The sequence below is a fragment of the Sceloporus undulatus genome, chromosome 2, assembly GCF_019175285.1.
Source record: "Sceloporus undulatus isolate JIND9_A2432 ecotype Alabama chromosome 2, SceUnd_v1.1, whole genome shotgun sequence".
NCBI classification, from domain to species: domain Eukaryota; kingdom Metazoa; phylum Chordata; class Lepidosauria; order Squamata; family Phrynosomatidae; genus Sceloporus; species Sceloporus undulatus.
This window is the reverse complement of record NC_056523.1, coordinates 2,414,748-2,425,828: the sequence shown is the minus strand read 5'-3', so window position 1 is coordinate 2,425,828 and position 11,081 is coordinate 2,414,748. Positions and strand designations below refer to the sequence as shown.

At 44.7% G+C, this 11,081-nt stretch overlaps 1 protein-coding gene and 1 long non-coding RNA gene across 2 annotated transcripts in view; both read left to right on the top strand.

Moving 5' to 3' along the window:
• LOC121922966 (zinc finger protein 260-like) overlaps positions 1-11,081 on the top strand; it is a 144,355-nt gene that overhangs the window by 115,985 nt on the left and 17,289 nt on the right. The window lies entirely within an intron of this gene.
• Positions 6,193-7,716, top strand: LOC121923070. Its single transcript, XR_006102298.1, has 2 exons — positions 6,193-6,533; positions 6,667-7,716. It is a non-coding gene; the product is annotated as an uncharacterized LOC121923070 (long non-coding RNA).

Sequence of the window (11,081 nt, the reverse complement as noted above, 5' to 3'; positions counted from 1 at the left end):
ATCTCCCAATGATTCCTAAGGCAAATAACTCCCAATGATTCCCAAGGGCAAATATCGCCCAGTGATTCCCTATGGGAAATAGCTCCCAATGATTCCCTATGGGCAGGTATTCCCAATGAATCCCTATGGGCAAATATTCCCAATTATCCCGTAATGGCAAGTATTCCCCAATGATCCCCTATGGGCAAGTATTCCCCAGTGATCCCACTTGGGCAGTATTCCCAATGATCCCGATGGCAAGTAACACCACTTTCCCCCAAGGTCTCATCTCCCCCGCCCCCAAGGCAAGCGGCTCTTACCGCCCTCTTGGCGCCCTGCTGCTCCTCCTTCGTGTGCCTCACATCATCGTCGTAGGGGGCTGTTGTCGGAGGAAGAAATGAGAGAGGCAGGAACCGAGCCTCCCCCACAGCTGGGAGACGTCCCCCGCCCCTAAGCCCCTTTTTGGCGCTCCCTCACCTCCTGCTCTCCCGCTGCTCGACCCTCTAGGCCTCTTCATCCTCCCTCCCTCCTCCTTTCCCAAACACAGGAACTTCCAAACATTTCCTGTCTCTCTAGGAACTGAGAACTCTGTCTCTCCCTCTCCTCTCTCCCTTTAAAGGACTCTCTAGGAATCTGAGGCCCTGCTCGCTCCCCCTAGAGGACTCTCTAGGAATCTGAAGCTCTGCTCTCGACCTCTAGGAATTGGAGGCCTCCACTGTCTCTCCTCCCTTCGTGGAAGACCTCTAGGAATCTGAGGGCTCTGCCTCTCTCCCCCCTGGAGTACTCTCTAGGAATGTGGGGGCCTCTGCCGCTCCTCCTTTGGCGGACCTCTCAGGAGTCGGAGCTTTTCTGCTCCCGGGACCCTCCAGGCAAAGGAGGCGGTAACCTTTGTGAGGAGGGGGGTGCCCCAAATGGAGCTTTGTGAAGGCTGGGAGGAAGAGGCGGAGGAGAAGGAGGCCCCTTTGGTGTGTCCCAGCTGGAGAGGGGCCCGGGCCCTTGCCACCCTCTTAGGAAGGCAGGCATCCCCATTGCTCCCCCTCCCCTCCCCCTCAACCCCCCTTTCTCCTTTAAAAGGCCCTTCTTCCCTCCTCTCTCCCCCAAAAGAAAGACCCCCCCCCAGATGGGGAGGAGAGGGCCCAAGGGAGACCTGGCTGTCTACACTATAGGAATAAAGGCAGTTTGGACACCCAATTTAACTGCCACGGCTCCCTCCTACAGAATCCTGGGATTTGTAGTTTTTAGGGGGCCTTGGGCATAGGTGGGGAAAGAAAAGACCCGGTAAAACCTCCAGGATCCCATAGGATGGGGCTGTAGCACGTAAGGTACATTTATATCGATAGTTAGATCATGATCCCTAAACTGTACCCTTTAAGAGATTTTGGACTCCAGTTCCAGAAGCCTCAGCCACTGTTGGCCAATAGTCTGGGATTCTGGGAGCTGACGTCCAAAATCGCTTAAAGAGGCGAGTTTGGGGGACCACTGTGTGATGATGAGGGGAATGGGAAGAGGAGGAGATAAAGGAAGAGATCAGGGGTTCCTGGAGCAGGAACAACCGCACTTTCCCGCAGTCGTGGTGGGGGGTGTTGTGAGGGATCAATGAAATTCTGGGGGCCTTCCTCTATGCCTTCAGAGGTTCCTCTCTGGAAGAATGGAGGGAAGAAAGGCCCCCAATCATTCTCCCCTCAGACACCTGAAGGGGGAGGTTCAGTGTTAGGGAATATAACAGGGAGCTAATATAGGAAACAACAAAAGAAGAACACACACTGGATCTAACCCCTCTTCCTCCAGCTTCCTGTCTCCCTAGGGGAACCTCACAAGAAGACAGGAAAACAACAACTTGCACTGTGCGCGCACACACACACCAACACTCTCCAGGGTTTACAACACTTTGGCCAGGAAGGTCGTGATAAATCCCTGTTGTCTCAGTTTTCACCTCCTTTAAAATGTCCCGATTTCTCCCTCCTCCACTTTCCTCCTTTGCGCTCAGCTTTCTCTGTTGCTACAAACTGAGTACAAGATACCAAAGTAGTCCCACCTAGTTAACCCAGAGGAGGATAGGAGAGGGAGGAGGCACAGTCCTTCCTTTTCCTCCGGTAACTAATACATCAAGGTAGAGCTCATTTCCTGAAGGGAAACAGCCGTATGTTAATCATGGGCTTCTTAGCCATGCTTAAAATGGAGGACATTTGGGAATTCCTCATGGACGAAGGTTGAAATACAGATGTTTCTTGGAAAAGGTGGACATCTGCTCACCCTGCACAGGCGGACCAAGACAGCCCTCCTCGCCGCTCCTGGCTCTTGCACCCCTGATCTTGGCAGAGCTGAAATGGCAGCACTGGTGGCAGAAGCAAAGCAAGTCTACCCATCCACTCTTCTCCTCTTCCTCACCCTCCGGATTCACCATCTTGGGAGGCAGGAACAAGTAGCCCATATAACCATAGAATCTTGAATCAGAAGGGACTTCGAGGGCCCATCCGTCCAACCCCATTAGGATAGAAGGAGAATCGGCACAAGGAGGTAAAGGGTGCCAAGGGGCTACCCATTCTGTCCAGCTCCAGGTCTCTGGTTCTCATTTAAAGGAACAAAAATTCCACAAGCAGGCGATTCCGCCTTGGAAGTACCTTGGATTGCCTGTGGAACTCCCACATCCTTGAATAGCCCCTGTTCCTAGAGCCATCCACACTGAGAATCTTCTCCCTTGGGTGGTCACCTTTTTCTTTGAGTTTCAGCACCAACTGGAAGCTTCAGCCAGTTTCGATGGCAAAACAAGACTACTTCAAATCATGGATCTGCGCAACGAGAGGCGCCCACAGCGCTTGTTCTCCTGTTTCAACACACTGTAAAACCCTCCTCCTTCCGTTCCGTCTCTCCATATTTTCTCCCTCCGACTCGCCAATTACTTCATTACAAAGATCACTACCATTCGTTCTGAAGTTAACCTCCTCATTTTTGGCTCCCACCATTAATCTCCTCGCCCCTCCCACTAATAAATTCTCTTTCCTCTGTTTCTTGGAGAACTCTCTTCTCGCTGCTGAACGCATCAAAACCCACCACTCTCTCTTGACCCACTCCTCTCGTCTTCAATCTCTATAGCCCCCTTTTTGTTACCCTCCCTCCTCCTCTATATCTTTAATCTTTTCTCTCTCTTCGGTTCCTTCCCCTCAGTCTTCAAACATGCTTAGTTTCCCCTATCCTGAAAAAAACCCTCTCCATCAACCCCTTCCGTGCTAGCTATCGTCCAATCTCTCTTCTTCCTTTTCCTCTCTAAGGTTGGAACGAGTTGTCTATTAACGCGGTCTTGAGTTTCTTGAAAACAAACTCCATTCTGGATCCCTTCCAGTCTGGTTGTTCTCCCACGGCATTCCACAGAGACGGCCCTTACTAAGATCTCAAATGATCTTTTGCGGCCAAGCAAGGGCTCTTATTCTATCCTTGTCCTACGTCGATCTTTCTGCGCTTGCATAGGGACACTCTCTCCTATATGATGTACCCGACCTTGGTTTCTCGGGCCTTGTTCTCGATTGGTTCACACTACGTGTCGATCGATCTTTTTCGGTGGTCTTGGGTGGTCAGACCTCGTCTCTGTCCCCTTATCTGTTGGAGTTCCTCAGGGCTCTGTTTTGGGTCCCCTTCTGTTCTCTTTATACACACTCTCCCGTGGCAAACTATCAGTTCTTTGGTTTTCTCTACCATCTTACGCGATGATACCCAGCTGTACTTTCCACCCCTAACTTTCGCCTGAGCTAGAGCAGCAATTGTCATCCTGTTTAACAGCTGTACTCCCATGGATGCTCATGGCGCATGAAGCTCATAATGTCCAAGACCTGAGCTTCTTGTCCCAAGCCACCCTTCACATTCCTTTTACTATTTCTGTCATCAATAACTTCTCTATCCAGCGGTCCAGGAAGCCCGCAGTCTTGGTTCATTTTTGACTCCTCTTTGTCATTCATTCCCCCAGATCCAGACTACAGCCAAAGTCTGTAGATTGTTTTCCTATAATATCGCCAAATCCGTCCATATCTCTCAGCTCTTCTACCGCAAAAACACTGGTCCATGCCCTATGGTCTCACGACTAGACTACTGTAACCTCCTCTTGGGCAGGGCTTCCCTCTCTCTCATCTCCATCCATTAATTTCTGTTCACACTCAGTCTGCATGCATTATTTCACTCGCTTGCCGTTATGATCATGTCCCCTCTGTTGTCCCCTTCACTGGCTCCCTTCCTTTCCGCATCGGGTACAAACTTTGCTACTCACCTTTAAAGCTCTGCTGGGCTGGGCCCTCTTTATTTAACTGATCTTCTCTCTCCCTCCCTACATCCCTACTCACCTCTCCACTCCTGGTAGCCAGTCTCCTTGCTCAACCCAGATTTTCCTTCTGCCCCGTCCGGACCATCCCTTGCCTCTCTGCTGCCTCTCATTCCTGGACCCCTTCTCCTTTGCAGTGTCCGGCTCATCACTTCCCTAACCAGCTTTAAGGCTGATGCGTTGAAAACCATATTGTAGGGAAGCGTTCTCAGGGAATTTATGATTGTCATCTGGCTGTCTGACAATTTGATGTGATGTTGTTTTTATTTGATGTTTTTAATTTGTTTTTTTTCTCTCTATATGGAATTTTATCTATTCCTCTTTTAATGTTATTATCTTAGAATGTAGCCCTTGGGCAGGCTTTTTTACTCTTTACTTTTAATTTACCGACTTTGTACAGTGCTGTGTATAAACAGCGCTTTAGAAATAAAGTTTAATATATAATAATATAATAATCATCATCACATCCAGTTGGCATCTACACCAGCATTGGTAAAGATTGAGAACAGGTTGCAGTCAAGAGTTCTGGCCCTGAACATTACCGGGGTGAATTCCATCTCTTATTCTTTTGTGGATGAAGGGATGCCGTTTTTTAAAAAAAGGCTATGTGGCATTGACACTTGGTCCCCAATGGTAATTTTAATGGAGTCCTTTAAATGTGCTTTTCTGGGTAGTTTCTTTTGTTGTTTCTCCAATTGCAACTAGTTGCAGTCTTCCCAGAGTTTCATTTGAGTCTGAAATTGGGCACTGTCCCGTACTCAAGTAAAACTTGCTTGGTAGTGGTCAACAGATGCAGCAGGTGGTCTGCATCCCAGCCCTTGAGCTGAGGGACCCCAGCATCTCCTCACAACCACTAGTACTAGACTCCAGGGCCCTAAGCAATGGATTCTTCCCAGACTATCCCATGGCTGCAACCTCAGATTCCCACAAGTTTGCTCTCCATTCCATTCCTAGCCAATCTCTCCCTAACCTTGAAGGGGTCAGCTCAAGTGAAACTGTCTTCCAGACACAATTAGGCACAAAATAACCTTTCTGTGCCCCTGGACAGCTGCTAACACTTGGCTGTGAGGCTAACAAGGGCACACGAACCCGGCTGACTTGCAAGAGGGGCCACACTTCTTACACCCTTGCCAACCGGGAACTTTCCTGACGCATCAGCCTACAACCTTATTGCCTGAAAGCTGGGGATGTTTGAATTTGTAGGGCAATACATCAGGAAAGGACAAGACTAAAACACAGAAGCTTCACAACCTATTAAGGTTAGTCACTGTTCTGCATCCTGATTCTTGTATGCTTTCAACATTGTAGATTATTTGACTGGACTGGGAAAAGCAAATGAGAAACAGCATGCTTGTTCTTATTCTAGGGCACTGACATCCTTTCCTGGAACAAGGGGGCCTGGAAAATGTGGTACATGCTCTGGTAACCTCACGACTCGATTTCTGCAATGCACTCTACATGGGGCTACCCTTGTGCTTAGTCCGGAAACTTCAATTAGGTCAGAATATGGCAGCTAGGTTGGACACCGGAAAAACCAAGAGTGATCATATAACACCTAAAATCACTCTGCTGGCTGCCCAGTGGTTTCTGGGCGCAGTACAAGGTGGTGTTATCATCTTTAAAGCCCTACATGGCTTGAGTCCAACCTATTTATGGGATTGCCTCCTCCCGTATAATCCACCTGGTGCCTTCAGGTCCTCTGGGAGGAATTTATTGCAACTGGTGAAGGCCAGAACAATTATGGCGACCCAGAGGACCTTTTTGGTAACTTCTCTCAGACTATGGAACGGCCTGTCGGATGAGATCCGTCACAGTACAAAGCCTGGACAGCTTTAAGAAAGCTATCAGGATGTATCTCTTGTGACAGGCCTTTCTGGAATAGTTCAACCACCCACTGAGTAGACTACTATGTAGCCTATTGATTTTCTCGCACTCCATCCTCTGGTTTATTTGTTTTAATTTGTTTTAATTAATTTTTTTAGTATGAATTTTTAATATAACTGTTATTTAATTGTTATTTTAAGGGGGGAAGGTAGAACTTGGGACTAGTGTATTACTATGTTTTGACTGTTTTACTGTCAATGCCACTTCTCTCTCCTTCCCTTTCTCTAGGGTCTGTGATTAGCTGATGTATGTGGTCTTGTCCGCACTTAAGTGTCAACTAGATATCTATCTAAATTGCTTTATGTGCAAAGTGAATGAAGGCTCAAGTCTGTTTCAAGACTGTGAGGAACAGCTTTTGGCCAAGGTAAGGGTCTGACCCTCGCGTGACTCATCCACAAGGTAGGAAATCCAAAGGGTTCTCATCTGCAGGTGACCCTCCCTCTTTCCTGTTTGCCTACAAGAGCGGTTACTGAAGCCAGGCCTCCTTCTCTCCACAGGTGAAGACGATTAGAGGGATTGGGCCATTATAAGATACCTCAGTGAACTTCTTGGTCACCTAGTCCTGCAGATCCAAGGAGGAGGGGACCAGCAGGAGCTCCAAAATCTACATGGACCGAGGGTAAGTTGCTTACAAAACAGGGCTGGGGGCAGAAGTTGCCAGTGGGGCTAGATGTAGGAATTCAGACACCTGAACCAACTATCTTTTCTGGCACCTCTGGCCTCACCTTCTCTTTTCTGCAGGGAAGTAATTGATATCTTGGGAACTCTGCTCCTGAAGCTGTATCTGGTATACCAGATGAACTCAACCTGCCTTCCATCACAGTGAGTTTGAGTCTCCCAGCCTCTCTCTGGGAGATGGCTTTCCCTTCAAAAGGAAAGATGCTGGAATCAAAAGCATCTCTGCTTCCCCCAGCAGGACCGAAAGACCATTACTTCCACCTGTGCCATGGCTGGGCCACAAAGGACCCCCATCCCCAGCCTGCAGGAGTCCTACTCTTGCTAAGGTTTGAGAAGTCACCAGAAGATTCATCTTAAGACTCTGCTGCCTCTGGGCAAAGAGAAGGATGCCACCACATCTTTCTAGCTACTTGGACACTGGGTGGGGACATTTCCCGATTTTAAAGTAACAAACAAACACAACTGAACTATGCAATAAAGCCATGTGGTGTGTGTGTGTGTGTTTTGGATTTTTTGGAGGGTAGGTTGTTGATTGTTGTATGTGTCAAGACCATGTTGTAAAGAGGTCTGATAAAATGACATGGATGTAGCCACTAGACAGAGCTGTAGTGGAACTTATTACAGTTCTAAGTGGCAGTTACACGTGTCTGCATTTTTTAAACAGTGCATCATGGAAAGGCTAATGCAACTGTCAACTGTCAGTCCTTCTGAGAGAAAGTGTCAGTTAGACAGTTGGTGTTACTGTAACTGCCTCTGTGTTTGTTGTTATAGTCGATTGGCTGGCAAAGTAACTTATTTGAGAATATTCAAGACGGCTGTCTGTACTTGGCGTAATCTTTGTATATAGTTTTTGCAACAAAGATTAAAAAGCCCTGTTATTGAGAGAAACCTTGTTGTCCAGAGATTCATTCCTGTGTGAGAGGAAGTTTGCTACACAACTAAGATTCTTCACAGACCTCCTTCTGGGCGTCTTGTCCGCGTACATAAACTCTGCTTGTGTTTGCTTCGACAAGGGTTATGAACCCAGCACACACCTTCTTGACAGTATGTTGGCCAGTAAAGAGGAGCTACATTTCTGCCTGCTGTCCAGGAACAATGTCAAAACCTCCATTTTGAGCATGACTAAGAAGAATGCATCAATAGTTTTTTCAAAAAATAAATACATAATGTTTTTTGGCTTTTAGTTGGCCATGCCTCCATTTTGCTTGATTGTCCTACATTGGGGGATTTTGTCCTACATTTTTTCTGCATTTTGTTCCGGTTTGTTAGTAGAGAATTATGGCCGGCATCCATAGTTTTTTGTGGGTTTTCTGGGCTATGTGGCTATGTTCTAGAAGAGTTTATTCCTGACGTTTCGCCAGCATCTGTGGCTGGCAAAATGTCAGGAATAAACTCTTCTCAAACATGGCCACATAACCTGAAAACCCACAAAAAAACATTGATGATCTCTTTTGCTCTGAGCATTTATATTTACTGTATTTTCTGGTGTATAAGACTACTTTTTAACCCAGGAAAATCTTCTCAAAAGTCGGGGGTCGTCTTATAGGGCAGGTGCTGAAACGTCCAAGCCGGACTGGAGAACCTGTGGTCGCTGCATATAATAATAATAATAATAATAATAAGTATTTATATGCCGCCCAATCACTGGGAATCCGGGTGGCTTACAGCAGAGGGAATAATACACAGTTCCCTGCTCTTAGGCTTACAATCAAAAAGGAGAAGGGAATGGTGGGGGGGGGGATCAGGTCCAGCATTCTTTTCTCCCTCTGAGGCCTGGGCCAAGGAAGATGGACTGGAGGGAGGGCTCTTTTTCTTAATCGAGGCCGTGCCCGATGGTGGGGGGAGCTCAAAAACGGCCACGTCTGCATCCCCATCAAATGCGGCGACCATATGAAAGCAGCTAGGGCGGCACTGTACAAGTACGATAGAAAAAAATCCACTCACCAGGATATGTGGAAAGAAGTGATTTAACGTGGTCCCGATGACAAGGTGAGGGAAGGTGTAAGTGAAAGGCGGAGCAAACTGCAGGTGTCCGGGACACTTGGGGTATGGAAAAAAGAGCTGTGTTTGTGCTACAGCTCCAATAGTCTTGGAGACAGGGAGAGCTGGGCAGGCAGGGAGAGCTGACAATCCAAGCAGGCTTTGTATACAACAAGTTTTCTTACTAAGTACTTGTATGTCATTTGAATTAAAATTACCATATTGAAATCAAATCTGATGTTTTTTTTAATGTTTTATTTGGTGTGCGTTGGAAGAGGGGTAGTCTTATATGGCGAGTATATCCCAAACTCTTTATTTTAACTGGAAAAGTTGGGAGTCATACTCGATAAAAATATTGTGATGAAAGTCCTTACCAAATGAGTACTTATTTCTTTTGTAAAATATTTTTAAAAGTTACCAGTTAGCCCATCTGGCCCAGGAGATTTTGGCCTGTTAGAGACTGCGAAAATAAAGCTGCTTCAGGTCTCTTTGGAGGTATGCTGTTTAAATGATGCATGCACCCTAAGAATCCAGAAGCTGCACCAAAGCTTCACTCCAGTGCTTAGGAATGGAGTTTGGCTTTGGCGTGACCTCCGGACTCTTAGGACCCATGCGTCATTTAAACAGCATACCTCCAAAGAGACCCGAAGCAGCTTTATTTTGGCAGTCTGTAACAGGCCTTTAAACCTTTCAGGTGATCTATTACTCCCTCAACTTCTTCTTTATGTCTTCTTTACTTATTGGGACATTTAATCAACAAACAATTGCTCTCTCTTGATCTACTACCACTCTTTGTATAATTTTTTCATAAAATCTTGCCATTGTTTATCTATTTCCTTTCCTTGCTTTGTTTATTCTTTTATTCTCTTTACTCATTATCAAATATCCAGCCAATCTTTTAATCTCTTGTATATCTCATGCTTGAAATTCATATTTAACATATACAGTAAATGTTTCTTACTATCTAGCTGTTCCATGTCCTCTATGTCTTCCTTTTTATCCCATTATTTTTAAATTTATTTTTATTTTTATATTCTATTTGTAATTTCCCTGCTTCTTCTGTTAATATCTTTCTATATACAAATTTTGATATATTGCAAAACATTTCCCCTCAAAGTCGCCTTAAAAACATCCCATACCATACTTTCCCTAATTAAACCATTAGCAATTAACAATTTATCTATTTCTTGTTTATTTTTTCTTTCATTAACTACAAATGGGCCAAATCTCCATTTTCAAATCTATTACCTTTAGTCATTTTTACTGTCCTAATTAATGAAGCATGATCAGAAATCCAATTTCTTTCTGTATAGACTACTAATCTGAGCATTATTTCTTTCTTTAACCAAGAAAAAAATATCAATTTAACTGTACTTTTTATACTTGCCTGAGTAGGATGTTTCTTCATTTTGTTTATATCTACATTTTCATACATCTCTTAAAATTAATATTCTACCCTTTCTACTCTTCATTTTTGAGATTAATATTAATGTCTGTTCCTAAAGGAAGATTGCCTTCTGAAACGCCACCTAATCTGTTAAATTCATTATTTAAGTAATCAAGTTGATGTTTTGTTCCGCAAAGAAATACAGGCTAATTAAGTTTTAACATGATATAATTTTCCTTTCACAAATGCATACCATCCTTTAAAATCTACTTTCGCCCTTTCTACTTGGAAATGTATTTTATCCTTTGTCATTATTGCTACTTTTTTTGCTTTATTAGAACATCTTGATCCAAACTGTGTTTTCCATTTCTTGTAATTAAATAAAATAGCCCTACTTTTTATTTTGTGAGTCTCCTGCAACATTACTATATATACTGTCTTCTAATTCAATAACCTATTCAGGCATATAATTTCATTCAAGTTGATAATTCATTAATATTTAAAGTCATAATTTTAATTTCTTCCATTTTATCAATTATCTTTTTCCTTTAAGATGCTGAAATTCCACAAACAAAATCTATAAATACCCCATCTGACACTTAAGGTCCTCCTCTTCCCTAGAGGAGATGCAGAACAAATAAGTCACTAATTGATTAAATAGTTTCCCCAGCCGACTGGAGGAGGGCAAATGTTGTTCCCATCTTCAAAATTCAAAAAATGACATCAATACCAGGAAAGATTCTGGAGCAGATCATTAAACAGAGAGTCTGTGAACATCTAGAAAGCAATGCCATAATCACAAAAAGTCAACACGGGTTTCAGAGAAAGAAGTCATGCCAGAAAAACCTGATCTCTCTTTCTTTGATA